Source organism: Budorcas taxicolor, chromosome 3 (assembly GCF_023091745.1).
Source record: "Budorcas taxicolor isolate Tak-1 chromosome 3, Takin1.1, whole genome shotgun sequence".
NCBI classification, from domain to species: Eukaryota; Metazoa; Chordata; class Mammalia; order Artiodactyla; family Bovidae; genus Budorcas; species Budorcas taxicolor.
The window spans coordinates 66621375-66637716 of NC_068912.1; the positions used below are offsets into that span (position 1 = coordinate 66621375).

The 16342-nt window shown below is 36.6% G+C and overlaps 1 protein-coding gene and 1 non-coding gene across 2 annotated transcripts in view; both read right to left on the bottom strand.

Moving 5' to 3' along the window:
• Positions 1 to 16342, bottom strand: part of MIGA1 (mitoguardin 1) — a 72990-nt gene that overhangs the window by 24268 nt on the left and 32380 nt on the right. The window lies entirely within an intron of this gene.
• LOC128045835 (U6 spliceosomal RNA) lies at positions 14830 to 14931 on the bottom strand. The gene has a single exon (XR_008199170.1). It is a non-coding gene; the product is annotated as a U6 spliceosomal RNA (small nuclear RNA).

Here is a 16342-nt window from a genome sequence, read left to right on the forward strand (position 1 = left end):
AATCCTGCAATACCTCTCCTGGCATACACATCTAGAGAAAAACATGGTCCGAAAGGATACATGCACCCCAATGGTCAATGCAGCACTGTTTATAATAGCCAAGACATGGAAGCAACCTCAACTGTTCACTGGCAGAGGAATGGATAAAGAAGATATAGTACATATATACAATAGAATATTACTCGCCATTATAAAGAATGAAATAATGCCATTCGCAGCGACATGAATGGACCTAGAGATTGTCGTACTGAGTGAAGTAAGTCAGAAAAAGAAAAATATGTATGATACTGCTTATATGCAAAAGAAATCTTACAAATGAACTTACAAAACAGAAAGACAGACTCAGAGACTCTTTATGGTTGGGGGATGGGGAGTTTGGGATTGACACGTACACATTGCTGTATTTAAAATGGAGAACCAACAAGGACCTACTGTATAGCACAGGGAACTCTGCTCAATATTATGTAACAACCTAAATGGGGAAAGAATTTGAAAAAGAATAGATACATGTGTATGTATAACAATCACTTTGTTGTACACCTGAAACTATCACAACACTGCCAATCAACTATATTCCAATATAAAATGAAGTTTGAAGAAATTATATTTTCAAACAAATTCAATACCTGTTTATAGATCTGACTACACTGTAGCAAGCAAGTGATATTCTTCAAATTCTATCACAAGAATAAAAAAAGCAAAGAACAAAATATACAGATTTTTATTTTAATTTTCAATCTGCGAAGCGTGTCAGATACTTTATCTTCTTTGAAAAGAAATCAGAAATCTTTGGCTTTCATTCATCCAGATTTCTATTCCATCATTTTTCCCCAAATAAAGTTCATTATCTTTACCATAAATGTTCCAAATCCCATTTACAACCCCCAAGTACCAGAAAATAGACATTTTGTGATTCTCTACAGGAAGTGTAAAGTTTTTAAAAAAGTCCAAACCATTAATTTAGTTGAAATTCAAAAGATTTCCAACCAATCTGTATTACAATCTCTAAGCCAAGCAAAAGAGCAAATTGGGACAAAGTTCATCAATTCTTATCAATTAAGTATAAATACACAGAGCATATTTTTTTCTACTTTATATTTGGTGGGACCATGGTTGACATTTTAACCATTTATCTTCCAAATTTAAGTTATAATTGTTTTCCAATAAAGCTTACATCAATCCTTTTAAAATACCTAACTTCTCAGTTCAAAATCCTACTAATAGATAACTATGAACAGAACAAAATCTGAGGTTAAATTATTCTATTTTCAAAAACACAAGTCCTTTTAGGACTTTAACATTTTTTCAAGCTTGAGAACAAGTTGTTTTACACTTATAAATAGCTGTAATACTATTACTTGGAGCACTCAGTTATCCCAAAAAATTTCCAATATTCTCTTTTCAATGCATGTATGTTTTTTGAAAATTATTTACAAAATTAAATCAGCATTCAGAACTTTCAAACTTTTATCTTCTTAATTATTTCCCATTGTTGGTACTAATTCTGCAAAAAGAAATCATAGTACAACCTTCATTAACCCCAAAGAATGTTTAAAGTAGGATTAAGTTACAAGTCAACTAAGTTAAATCTTGGTTCCATATGCCTTTCGCTATTTTTGGAGTGGAACACAGACATTTATCTTATGTCACTTTACCTTTCAGACATTACCCACGAGCTGTTAAAAGTCTGTTTTACTTCACTCAACAGTAACTAGCCATTCAATGTCATCCAGATGAGTTACCATGGTTGTACTTTATTTTTTAAAAAATCTAACAAAGAAAAATGGCTCAGCGGAATTGGAAAGTTTTATTCATTAAACTCAACTTCATAAACTACAGACCATACCTCTCATTTCAGTAATTGTTATGATTCCTGGAATGGCAGCTTAATAATTATGAAGAGAAATAATACATCTGTTTTTTAGATAAGCCAGCAAAAAGTATAAAGAAAGAATATTGGGTAATATCTCAATTTAACTGCTATCATGTAGTTTTAAAATTTAAAAAACTTTTTCTAAAAGTATCATCAACTTAATTGTTAAAAGACATGGAAAGCAAGGAAAATTAAAAACCAAAGGCTTCATCTTAGTCAATAGTTTTAGAAAATTCTTACCAAATTCTTCTTAGGAAAAAAATGCTAAAACCATAAGATATCATTACACATCTACCAGAATGATCAATTTGAGAAAAAAAGGGCCATTTTTTGGTTAAGGGTATACAACAATGAAACTTACGCATCACTGGTAGAAACAGTTGGTAAAACCACTGTGGAAAGTTTGGCCATTATCTATGAAAGTTCAAGACTGCATTCTTATGACTTTGCAATTCTCTCCTTGGGTGTGTTTTACAGAAATACGTGCTTAAATGCATAGAAATATTCATAACAGCACTGATTACAGTAACCCCAAACTGGAAAGAAAACAACTATCCATCTACCATAGAATATACAAACTGTGGTGTATTTATACAATTAAATACTATACAACCATAAAACTGAATGAACTGCTGCTACATGCAGGAACACAAGTGAATCTCACAACAGGTTGAGTGAAAAACGTTATGCATGATTTCATTCAAATAAAATTAAAAAAAAACAGGCAAAACTAAATAAGAGTGATCAGGACTACACACTTGGTTGGTAAAACTATAAAGAAAAGCCAGAAAGTAATTAGCATGAGCTTCAGGACAGGGGGCTAATTTGGGGGGTTGGTAGTAGGGGTATTGATTGGGAGGGGGTACAGAAGAATCTTTTAGGGAGCTGGCAATGTTTTATTTTTCTATCTACTAACAAGTACACAAGAGGGTATGATAAATCACTGTGATATTTTGTTTTGTGCACAGTTCTTCTAAGGGTTTAAACAAAAGGAAAGAAAAACGATGTTATCTATGGATCTTGGCCCCTGATGGCTGAAAAAAACAAAATGCTTTCCATATTTCAATGTTCACAATGAAGCTGTAAATTATTATTAGATATGAATTCTATTCCCTGATAGAATAAGTATCTAAAAGATGCTAAATTCAAAATGTCAAGAAATCTGGTAAGTCTGGTTAAGTACAAGAGCAAACTGAAAATAATTTACCTGCACCCTCTAGGGAAACACCAATAGCAACAGCAGAGTCTAATGCCACGCATGTGTATCACTCACAAGCTTTCTTCTCCAAGCTCACTGATTTTTCTTTGCTATTCAATGATTGTTTTCAAATTTTAAGTGAGAATTTTTAGGTGGAGATAATCAACTATTCTCAGGAAGAAGACAAATTATGAGGTGTGTAATATAATTATAACAATAAAATTGTGATTAATAAACATTTATTTTGCACATACTAAATGCCAGAAACCAAATACATGTTTCACATATATTATCTAATGATTCTCACAATAATCCTACTTTTTTTAGGTAGGTACTCTTTTTTTTCTTTTTATATATCAAAAAGTTAAGGGACAGGAAGGTCAAGTAACTTGGCCCATAGTCACACCATTTAGAAATGGAATGGCAGGATTCAAACTCAGGTCATTTGACACCAGATTCCGGGCTATGAGGGCTTCCCTGGTGGCTCAGATGGTAAAGAATCTGCTTGCAACACAGGAAACCTGGGTTTGATCCCTGGGTTGGAAAGATCCCCTGTAGAAGGGCATGGCAACCCACTCCAGTATTTTTGCCTGGAGAATCCTATGGACAGAGGAGCTTGGTGGGCTAGAGTCCATGGAGTCACAGAGTCCGACGTGACTGAGCTAATGCTAATTGTTGAGCCTCTCCTATGTTTCTCCTGGGTCATTTTGCCTGTTATATGACTTTATCTTGTTTTGAGAGCACTGTTAAAATTCTTATGTTTCCATATACTAACTTAATTAAACTTATGATACTATAAACCTGAAATATGCAGCTTAAGCCCCTTAAGGATTCATCATTAACCTTAGAAGTACCTAAAAAAAACCTTTCCACATAATTGGATGACTAAATACAAAAAAATGTACCATGGGTTACCTCATTGGCTCTTAGAGGAGCAGCTTTCTTTTTTTTTTTTTAACCTTCTTAAATAGTAATTCTAACATTTTTAAGAACATTTTTTTTACATGTCTCAATCACCAGAACTTTTAAAATATTCATACACAGACATAAACTACGTTCTTCTCTGGAAGAACATTGAAAGAATACTGTTTACTTTTAACTAAATAGTCATAAAGCTTAGGCCAAAAATCTGACTGGATTCAAGCCTTCCTCCTCCTTTCACAATCTCATAATTCACATATTACTTAAGTTTTTTCCAAGGCAGAATTTGCTTGAAAGTTATAAAAAGAAAAAATCAGAAGACACTTCGGCTCTGGAACTTGGAACCTTAGGCCTGGATCTATTTTCTTTAAATCAATCCAAGTGGGTTTTCAACATGTCTCACTTTTGCCATCCCCAGACATGGTCCATTTTCTGTCACTTAGAAGGCATCAGGTTTATTTTAACTTCAACAGATTCTCGTGGAGATTCCAAAGATGCCACTCTTCTTTTCAAATCCAGGCTGTCCGCTGTGGATTTTGTAACACCAGCAAGAAGAGGATGTCTGCCAAATGTCTCAATGTCATCTGACTTCTATGTCAGCAGCTATTCTCCAGATGATTTTTAGCAGTTAAAATATGATTTGGAACCTTGTCTTTTCTACAGTTTTATTAAAAGTGGAAAAGGTTTGCTGCTGACAAGACAAGCTATTTTCCAGAATCTTCTATAATCTGTTAAAATAATTAAGAAATCTAGAAAATTAATGCTGTTGTTTACCCTGTATGACTATCTGTTCCATCCATACTGAGGATAATTTTTTATTCTCATTTAATACTAAAAACAAAGTGGAATATAAAAACCAAAAACAATGGTGGGGAGGAATTGGATGAAGGTAGTCAAAGATACGAATTTCCAGTTATGTAATGTACAACCTGATAAATATAATTAACACTGCTGTATGTTACATATGAATGCTGTTAAGACTGTAAATCCTAAGAGTTCACATCACAATGAAAAAACACTTTTTTCTGTTTCTTTAATTTTGCACCAATATGAGATGATGGGTGTTTGCTAAACTTACTGTGGTAATCATTTTACTATGTATGTAAGTCAAATCACTATTCTGTATGCCTTAAACTTACATAGTGCTATATGTCAATTACAGTTCAATAAAACTGGAAGAAAAAAAAAAACATAATTTCAGAAAGAGGAAGAATTAAGTGAGCTAACATGATATTTTCTTGATTTTTCCCTCGATGAGCCTTCACACTGAAAAGAATAACAATGAAATCTCCTAAAACAAAAGGCTATCTAGTCAAATCAATTCTTATTTTATTATCAAGTACACAATTTTGCCTATATGAAACAACACATGCACAAAGCAGCCCCATACTATGGCACTACTCCAAACAATATTTCCACAACAGTTGTCTCTGGCTTTCCCTATTTATCAAAACTTCTTAGATGCCATGATTGGCCAATGAAACAACTGTGATTTCCTAACTGGGGAATACAGCTGCTGATACAAAACAAGTAACAGAAGAAAAGAAAAAGGAATAACAGCATTTTATATCTTTTTTTAGGAGAAGAGAGAAGTAACTGGATAACCAAAAGGGCAAAAAGTAATAAAGGGTAGGTCTGATGTTATAGAGACTTTAATGGGGTCACTAGTACCGCTAGTCAATCTGTACACTACACAAAAGGTCCCTGGTCAATGGGACAAAGGCAGGCAGAACTCCAGCCCACATCTTGGGCCTATATTATCCTGGTAGAGGAACCTTTTTCTTATCACAAAGGTGCCCTTCCCAAGGGCCTGTTGTTGTATAGTTGGTAAGTCGTGTCTGACTCTTTTGCAGTCCCATGGACTGTAGCCTATCAGGCTCCTCTGTCCATAGGCTTTCCCAGGCAGGAATACTGAAGCAGGTTGCCATTCCCTTCTCTGGGGATCTTCCCGTATTTCCTGCATTGGCAGATTCTTTGAGCCATGAGGAAAGCCCACTCCCAAGGGGCTACATAGGCCTTTATCTACAACAAACAAAGGCCTTGGATGGGTTAGCGTAGGTCCTGCACTTCGAAATCCAAGTGGGTAAGATATAACTAGAATACGTAAAAAGCAAAGTCAAGAAGCAGGAATTTCCCTTTTATGTGGCATCCCAGCAATTTTCATTATACTGCTTTCATCTCTGAACCTATTCTGACTTGCATATATAACACCAGTTAGACTTCATTTTGTAGTATTATTAAACATTTTGAAATTAGGATTATGAGCCTTAATGCATGACAGGAAGTTACAGGGCAAATTTCTCATGTGTTCTGCAATTTTCAGTATATATTTAGAAGTCTGAGTATACAAGTTAAGCCTGTAATTCGTGTCACCTCCTAAAAATAAACCCTCAGGGAGTTTATCCTCTGACCACAGTGATTCTGCATGGAAGGAAAGGGACAAGGTCTTAAAGCGTCAACTCTGGGCTGTCTGACGTTTGACATAAGACAATAGGTTAAGGTTATTTCCTCTTGCTGCCAGCTCTATCAATCTCACTAAATGTTCTACCTGGCTGCTTACCAGAGAGAAGACTCTAGTGGTTAGGAGGTCCCACTTTACAGCTTTTCCTGTTCTCTGCCAGAAAATCTGTACAGTCAGTACTGCTGCTGCTGCTAAGTCGATTCAGTTGTGTCCAACTCTGTGCAAGCCCATAGATGGCAGTCCACCAGGCTCCTCTGTCTCTGGGATTCTCCAGGCAAGAATACTGGAGTGGGTTGCCATTTCCTTCTCCAATGCATGCATGCATGCTAAGTTGCTTCAGTCGTGTGTGGCTCTGTGCGACCCTATGGACAGCAGCCCACCAGGCTCCTCTGTCCACAGGATCCTCTAGGCAAGAACACTGGAGTGGGCTGCCATTTCCTTCTTCAACAGTCCATACTAGGCTGGAAAAATCCCTAATTTTCCCTGTCTCAATGAAGTCCTATGCATAAGTAAGCAGAAAGAAAGATGGATAAAATACTTAAACTGTATCAGTAAATGCTCCCACAATCTCCTGCAAACAGGTAAATTAAATTAAATGACTTCTTATCATTCTCAGCGGCTCCCTTTGGCCTAAATGTATAAAACAAAGACCTGCAAGATTTATCTTCTGCCCACCTTTCTAGATTCCTTTCCCACCACTCTCTTACTTATGTGTTCCCAAGATGTATCAAACAACTTACAGTTCCCTAAAAAGGCCTCACTTTCCACCTTGACCCATGTTGTTCCCTCCACTGGGAACACCCTTTTTTCCTATTCCTGATGGACTTTCTTCAAGCACACTTCTGTGTGACACCTCCAGAGCACCTTCTAAACACATTATTACAGTACTTTTTTATTAAAATAAAAAAAAACTGATGCCTATCTTCAAAGACAGATTCTGGGTTGCCTAAAAGCAAGAGTGAGACCTTCTTCACTCTAGCCCCTCCAGTGTCTTATACCATGTTTGACATACACCAGGAAATCAAATGTTGACTAAATAAATATTCCAGCCCTAAGACTGTGAGTTCATTCTATTAAAAAAATAGATTATAAAGAGCCCTAAACACATATCTGAAATATGCAGTGATGCTGTTAAGCTACAAAAATTCCTGGTTTGTTTCTAAGGGCTAAATTTATAATTTATTCGTACACATCACTATGAAAGAATTTTAAAGTCCTTTGCTTTAGCCAAAAAAAATCAACACTTATCAAACTCATGGCTTCAGAGTTGCCTTCTAACACAGCTATTGCAAACACATACTATTCTTTATAGAAACTGTGAACATACAGCAACATGGATGCAACTAGAGATTATCATATTAAGTGAAGTAAGTCAGAAAGACAAATACCATAGGCTGTCACTTATAAGAGAAATCTAAAATATGACACAAATGAGCCTGTATATGAACCAGAAATAGAATCATGGACATAGAGAATAGACTGGTGGTGCCAAGAGAGAGGGGTGGGAGAGGGCAGGCGTGGGAATTTGGGATTAGCAGACGCAAACTAGTACACACAGAATGGATAAACAACAAGGTCCTACTTAGAGCACAGGGAACTATATTGGATATTCTGTGATAAACCATAATGAAAAAGAATGTGTGTGTTATATATATACATATATGTGTGTGTATATGTATAATTGAGATCATATTCTGTATCTGTGCTTATGCTTCAATCATTTCCAACTTTTTGCAACTGCATGGACTAGAGCCGCCAGGCTCCTCTGTCCATAGGATTTCCCAGACAAGAATATTAGAGTGGGCTGCCATTTCCTTCTCCAGGGAATCTTCCCGTCCCAGGGATCGAACCCGTTTCTATTATGTCCCCTGCACTGGCAGGCATGTTCTTTACCATTAACACTACCTGGGAAGAATTTGCTGTATAGCAGTTATTAACACAATACTGTAAATCAACTGTACTTCAATTTTAAAAAGAGAGAAATGTAAGCAAACTATAAAGTCCAGTTAATTTTAGAAGAGATCTAAAGTACAGATTCCTTAAATTATGTTTGCTGTAAAACAGATCAACTAAATAATGTGCCCAAGAAACTGTAAACAAGCTTCATCTGTCATTAATCAGGTTTATTTTTACACTTGTATTAAATTCAGCATTTTGGTCCTGCCCTAATAGTCTAGCAAAGTGAGTAAAAAATAACCTTACTTCCTGAATGCACTGTTACAGAAACAAACTACCAAACCATGTAATGGTGTATACTCTGCATGATACAAAGATAAGAAAAGTCTCCTAAAATATAAACCATTCCTTGGTGTCAGGTTTTAATCACATAGTCTACCAATCTCTCATTAGTTGCTGCGATCAACTAAAGTCTAACTTTACTTCCAAAATAATTCAAATAACATAAATTTCTGTTTAATACAATAGATATATATACTTTTATTATACAATATTTGATATGTACGAAAACTATACATAGCATGCTGCTGCTGCTGCTAAGTCACTTCAGTCGTGTCCGACTCTGTGCGACCCCATAGACGGCAGCCCACCAGGCTCCCCCGTCCCTGGGATTCTCCAGGCAAGAACACTGGAGCGAGTTGCCATTTCCTTCTCCAGTGCAGGCAAGTGAAGTGAAAGGGAAGTCGCTCAGTCGTGTCCGACTCCTAGCGACCCCATGGACTGCAGCCTACCGGGCTCCTCCATCCATGGGATTTGCCAGGCAAGAGTACTGGAGTGGGGTGCCGTCAGGTGTGTATAATATTTTGAATCAAAATACTAAAACAAACATTTGTGAATCTACTACTCATTTTCAGCCACTCTTTTTTTTTTTTTTGGCCACATGGTGCATTTTGCTTCCCAACCAGAGATGGAACATGGGTACGCTGCTGTGGAAGTGCAAAGTCCTAACCACTGGACTGCAGGCAAGTCCCTACAACCACGTCATAAAACTTACAAAATTAATGGAAAGACTGATGCTGAAGCTGAAACTCCAACACTTTGGCCACCTAATTCAAAGAACTGACTCACTGGAAAAGACCCTGATGCTGGGAAAGACTGCAGGCGGGAGGAGAAGGGGACCACAGAGGATGAGATGGTTGGATGGCATCACCGACTCAATGGACATGAGTTTGAGTAAACTCTGGGAGTTGGTGATGGACAGGGAGGCCAGGCATGCTGCACTCCATGGGGTCGGAAAGAGTCGGACACGACTGAGAAATTGAACTGAACTGAATTGAAAGGAGAAAAGTATAATCATGCAGAAGACAGTACTGTATATATCTGATACTCATGATATATGAGTCTCCAAATAAATTTCAAAGATATTCAGTAAAAACAGCAGCAGATAACCAAAGACAACCACATGTCCCAAACCAGATCTGTTTACTTTTAAGTTCTTATCTTAGGCTCTTAAGCAGGCTGAGGGCACTTCAGTTGGGAAGTATGGGAAAGAATGGAGGTGGGAAAGATAAAAGAAGGATCTTCTGCTTTGTAGAGGGAGCTTAAGCTCTGTGTTTTACAAAATAGCTCACTGAGGTTTATACTAATCTATATGATATTGCTTTCTAACTGCTTCCTAAAAGTAAGTCTTCCTTTGCCAATCAGACCACAAATAACCTGAAAACAGGCACTTTAGTCCTTAATTCATCTGCATGTCACCACACACTTTTAAGCTGTAATTCACCTTAGCAGGCTTCACAAGTCCCTACGTAAATGCTCTTGCACCTAACTGGGAGGCTACAGCAATAGAGGCACAGCCTTCGATTCTGTGCAGCAGGCCAGCTAGCTCACAGTCCTCCTTCGTAAACAGCTCTTCAGAGGCAAAAAGACTCAAAGAATCTGTCCAGAGCAGTAAGGTGGGGGGGAAGGGCTGGAAAAAGGAAAGAAAGGAACACACAAAGGCTGGGAAAAAGCACAAGGATTGAAAAGAAAGAAAATAAACAGGCTATCATTTGCAGATATGCAGTCTAGATAAAAATTCCAAAAGAACCCATGACAAATTACGGGTGGCTCAACTAATATGAGTTAACAAGGGTTGCTGATAATACTTAAATGTAAATATCAACAATATTTTGGATACCAGTAATAAAAAATTAGAAAATAAATTCAGAAAATGTACCATGTACAATGACAACAAAACTGTAAGAGACCTAGGAATAAAGATATATAAGACCTGTATGGAGAAACCATAAAAAATTATGAAAGACATACAAGATTTAAGTAAATAAAGAGCCATTTTATGTTTATAGATAGAAACATTAATATTATGAAGATGTAAATTTTTCATAATATTAGGTCAGCTTATGAAGTTGACCTAACATAACCAAAATCCCAAGAGGCGTTTTCATGAGGCTTGACAAGCTGTCCTAAACTTCACAGGGAAAAGCAAAGGGCTTAAAAATAGCCAAAGCAGTTCTAAAAAAGCAGTGAATTGACTCATCCTACCAGGTATCCAGACTCATTATAAAACTTCATAAAGCAATAGTAATTAAGATACTAGAAACCAATGCAGAAACAGATAAACAGAACAAAACAGAGTCCAGAGAAGACACACATAAAAAACAACTTTACATATGAGAGGGTGTATTTCAAATCAGTAAGAACAGAACACTTCATTCATTCAGTGAATGATACTGAGGCCACTAGTTATCCAAATGCTTAAAACAAAAAATGGAGTAATAATATACATTTAAAAAAATCAGCTTCTAACCAATTCCACAATAGGCAGAAAAAAATGATTCACAGCATGTTGAATTATGCAAAAGAAGAGTATCAGTAAAAAAGAAAAAATATATGGAAAATTTACTAAAAACCTGGAGTTGATTATAAAACTACAATCTCAGAGAAGAATTTCAGTTTTGGAAGATATAGTCTGGCTGGAATATATGGGAAACAGTAAAACAAACAGAATCAAAAAAGTGATCTAAGAACCTGGGAGTGACAAGATGAGAGTTTTGCATCAAGACGATAACTCCAGAAACAAGGTACAGATTCACGGGTTGGGAGAGACAGGAGGCAGGAACCCTACTGGAGGATTCTTAAATCCAAGCAAAATATAATGAGAGTGCAGAGAAAGGAGAACAAGTAACAGCTATGTTAAGGAGGTAGAATGGACAGAACTTACTAGATATGCAGATGACACCACCCTTATGGCAGAAAGTGAAGAGGAACTAAAAAGCTTCTTGATGAAAGTGAAAGAGGAGAGTGAAAAAGTTGGCTTAAAGCTCAACATTCAGAAAACTAAGATCATAGCATCTCGTCCCATCACTTCATGGGAAATAGATGGGGAAACAGTGGAAACAGTGTCAGACTTTATTTTGGGGGGCTCCAAAATCACTGCAGATGGTAACTGCTTACTCCTTGGAAGGAAAGTTCCTAAATAGCATATTCAAAAGCAGAGGCGTTACTTTGCCAACAAAGGTCCGTCTAGTCAAGGCTATGGTTTTTCCAGTGGTCATGTATGGATGTGAGAGTTGGACTGTGAAGAAAGCTGAGCGCCGAAGAATTGATGCTTTTGAACTGTGGTGTTGGAGAAGACTCTTGAGAGTCCCTTGGATTGCAAGGAGATACAACCTGTCCATCCTAAAGGAGATCAGTCCTGGGTGTTCATTGGAAGGACTGATACTAAAGCTGAAACTCCAGTACTTTGGCCACCTCATGCGAAGAGTTGACTCATTGGAAAAGACTCTGATGCTGGGAGGGGTTGGGAACAGGAGGAGAAGGGGGCGACAGAGGATGAGATGGCTGGATGGCATCACCGACTCGATGGACATGAGTTTAAGTGAACTCTGGGAGTTGGTGATGGACAGGGAGGCCTGGCGTGCTGCGATTCATGGGGTCGCAAAGAGTCGGATGCAACTGAACTGAACTGAAATGAACTAGATAACTGGATGTGCTGGCAAGGAGTATATTCATTATCATTTTTTGCTTTCCTCCTTTGCATATGGCAAGATCAAGAATCAAGGAAAATCAGTAATCTTAGCTATATCTAGAATAAATACTTTGACAAAGTATTTGTCCTTCAGATGGCAATTTTCTAACACAAAGAAAAATATTTATAAGGGGCATCTTTTTTACCTTCCCAAATAAATAACTTTGAACATGGCCTAAATACTTTGTTTCAGGAAATGAAATTTATGTTATTATTATGAGAAAAAGTCAAATTAATTTCCAGAAATAAATAAATCTTTCCTGGAATATAACTGAAAAATATCATGTAAAAAACGTTATGGACATGTGATATCACCTGCCAGTAACCATGAATTTTTTAAAATAAAAGCCTATTCAAGAAAGATTTATGCAGAGAACTAATTACAAAGAAACAAAATTTACGTCAGTAACAGAAGGAACATATATCTTTAAAAGATACCACATGTAAATTCCCAAGCATTAGAAATGAGTTTGTTTCTGCTACACCAACATGACTGAACCTTAAAACTGCAATAATTACAGGAACAAGCAGGACATAAAATTTGTATTTTAAGATTAATCTTCTATTACGACTGATCTTCTAACAAGCTAAGAAAGAGTCAAATGTATAAACTGGACAAGAATACATACAGGAGTGATAAGTCAATGGCATTTAATCTTATTGCTTGTTTCATAGGGCAAATAGGATCAAATACTGGAAATTTTACATGCTTCAAACTAAAAGAATGTCAAAGAAATGATAAGGACACAATACAGTTTGCCACTTGAGAGAACAGATTGATATGAGTGGGAGATCCATTAGGTGGACTCTATGGGGATGAACCATGCATTTTTTAAACAATCTTAGAACAGGCCTCATAAAAATGTGAGAATATGTATGAATGCACAACAAGTGTTTACCATGTACTAGTGCTAGAACACAACATGCATGTTATCTCACTTAAACTTCACAGTTCTATGAAGCTGATCCTAATGTAGTCCTCCAGCTTACAGATGAAGGAGATGAATCTAAGAGAGGTCAAGGCCTACTTAGGTTTCACAGCTAGTAAGAGTAGTGGAACCAGGATTTGAATCCATGTTTGTTTAACTCCAAAGCCCATGTCCTAAACTACCAAGCTATACTGTCTACAACTGAAAACATACTGGAGTTTTTTGGGTATGCCTTCAAAAATTACAATAAAATTATAGTTTAACAATTATAATTTAACGATTATCTGAAAAAGAGAAACTGCAAATAAATGTTAACTACGTGCTGTGAGCTAGAAGAACTCACACTCAAATGGAAACGTACACTAATGTTCTTTCAAGTCTCTGTGCATAACCTCCTGGCTCTGTCTCACTATGAGTTACAGCAGCAGGTGTATACGGAACATGCCAGAAAGAGTGGTGACCCAAATTTAACTCCCAGTGCTATGAACAACCCAGAATGGCATTTGTGAGTCATAGGTGTGCCACTCTCAGATAAAATGTGCTGCCCTCTAGTGATTTCAACACCTTTCGTTTAACGTTAAACCGTCTCTCCTAAGTGAAGAAGGAAAACTTTTTTTAAATTAGAGAACTAAAATCTTCATTTTATTTAATAATCAGAAGAATAGAACAAACAATGACTGCTTAGGCCAGGAGCAAATACAGAAGTATATCCAATAATGATTCACTAATTCATAACAGTTAAGGAAATATCCGTCCAGAATAGGACAAAAGATGAATTACAGAATACCAGGTAGTTACATTTTTTTTTTTAGGTAGTTACATTTTATACAAGGAATTCATGCCTTAAAACATAATTCAAACACTACCTAATTCAAAGCTACATTCCTATAAGAATAAATGTAAACAGACACTAATGTACCTTACAACTATTGTGCTGTGTGTCTTTTCCCAGGCATAGTTTCAAAGCATAATAAGTGACTATAATAAGGTCTATTTTTTTTAATCTGTGAAGGTTTATTTCCTCCAGTTTTTTCTACTATAAAATAGCATACTTATCAGGAAAACCACAATATTCTCAATCATCAGAAACAGAATTTGTAGAAAGATGGTCACTGCCTCTTCTTGCTTTCCAAATCTGATAAGAATCTATCTCATTTGTGAAACCCAAACTCAGATTCCGAAGGAATCTGAGAAATGTAGTTTGTTTCAGGTTGTATTTTTTGGGGGGGGGGGGTGCTTTTATCGCTTTTATTGCTTCCTAGGTGGTACACTGGTAAAGAATCTGCCTACCAGTGCAGAAGATCCAAGAGACGTGGGTTCAATCCCTGGGTCGGGAAGATCCCCTGGAGTCGGAAATGGCAACCCATTCTGTATTCTTGCCTGGAAAATTCCATGGACACAGGAGGCTAGTGGGCTACAGGTCATGAGGCCACAAAGAGTCACATACAACTGAGCGACTAAGCACATAGTTTTTACTAGTTTATTAGCTACTATTGTTTTCTTTTCATTAATTTGACTATTAAAAATACAGAACGTTCACAAATTTGTGTGTCATCCTTGCGCAGGGGTCATGCTAATCTTCTCTGTATTGTTCCAATTTTAGTGTGAAAATAATGAAAAAGTGAAAGTGAATGTCCGAATCTTTGCGACCCCATGGACTGTAGCCTACCAGGCTCCTCAGTCCATGGAATTTTCCAGGCAAGAGTACTGGAGTGGGCTGCCAAAGTGGGCAGCACATACACTCAAGAATGTTAAGTTGTTAAGAATGCTTTAAAAACACAAAGTACTTGTAGTAAAGTTTTTTGTATCACTATCACTTCCTTCCCAAACACCAAAAATAATTTTCTATTTTAATACAGATGATAGCTTGGCTTAGGGGTGCCCTAGACTGAGATTTTAAAGCCAAGTTCCCAGAAGTTTTTCATTTTTTTAAATAAAAGGGCTCCTCATTCAATTCTGCTCTTTTATTTTCTTAGCACTGGTTCCAATACTTCCAGGATGCTCTGTACTAAATTAACAGCAAGATCGTCAGCAGTTATTTGAGCTTCTTTACCACATGTAATGCCCACTTGGAATGACAATATTACAGAATATAAAAACTTAAGAATAAAAGTAAAAATAACAGCACAATAATCATCAAAACCATTTGTAGCAGTTCTCATGCATGTAAACAACAGTATGGTTCTCTAGATATTGACATATGATGCTCTATTACTGTTACCAGCTGAAGTGGTACCACCTAGAGTAAACATGGTTTGTAATTCACTAGGTCCATCAGCTTTGAAACTAAGAGATTCATAAATTGCTTGACATTTGTACTATTTAAAATTTGTAGTATGAAGTGCTATTTGTATTGTTTCAAATTCACACCAAAAAAATCACTTAAAATTAGTTAACAGAATCATACTGTATTTTAAATAGTTTTATTGAAGTGTAATTTACAAACCACAAAACTTCCCCATTTTAAGTGTACAATTCAATGAATTTTAGTAAATATATAGTCTTGCAACTATTACAATCCAGTGTTAGAATCATACTATACATTTTTTTAAACTCTAAAATTTAAATCTTAGATTTATTAGCTTCACTTACTTGTGTGTGCTCAGTCACTCAGGTGTATATGATGCTTTCTGACCCCATGGACTGCCAAGATCCTCTGTCCACGGGATTTGCCAGGGAAGAATACTGGAGGGGGTGGCCATTGCCTCCTCCAGGGGGTCTTCCCAACCCAAGGATGGAACCTGAGTCTCTTGCATTGCAGGTCGATTTTTTACTGCTGAGCCATCAGGAAAGCCCTTCACTTACCTAAACTAACTCAAAATACTGACAAAAGTTTTTTGGATCTGCTAAAATGGGAAGATACAATTTACTCTCAACAAACACACTACTGTCTAAAAAGAAAAATGCTAAGACAGTTTTAAACATACTAAAAGGATCATGCTGGGGAGGATTTAAAGTGTCCTCTAAACTTGTGCACAATGTTAACATGGAAAACTACTTACTATAAGCAGTACAAGAGAATGTGAAATTGAGT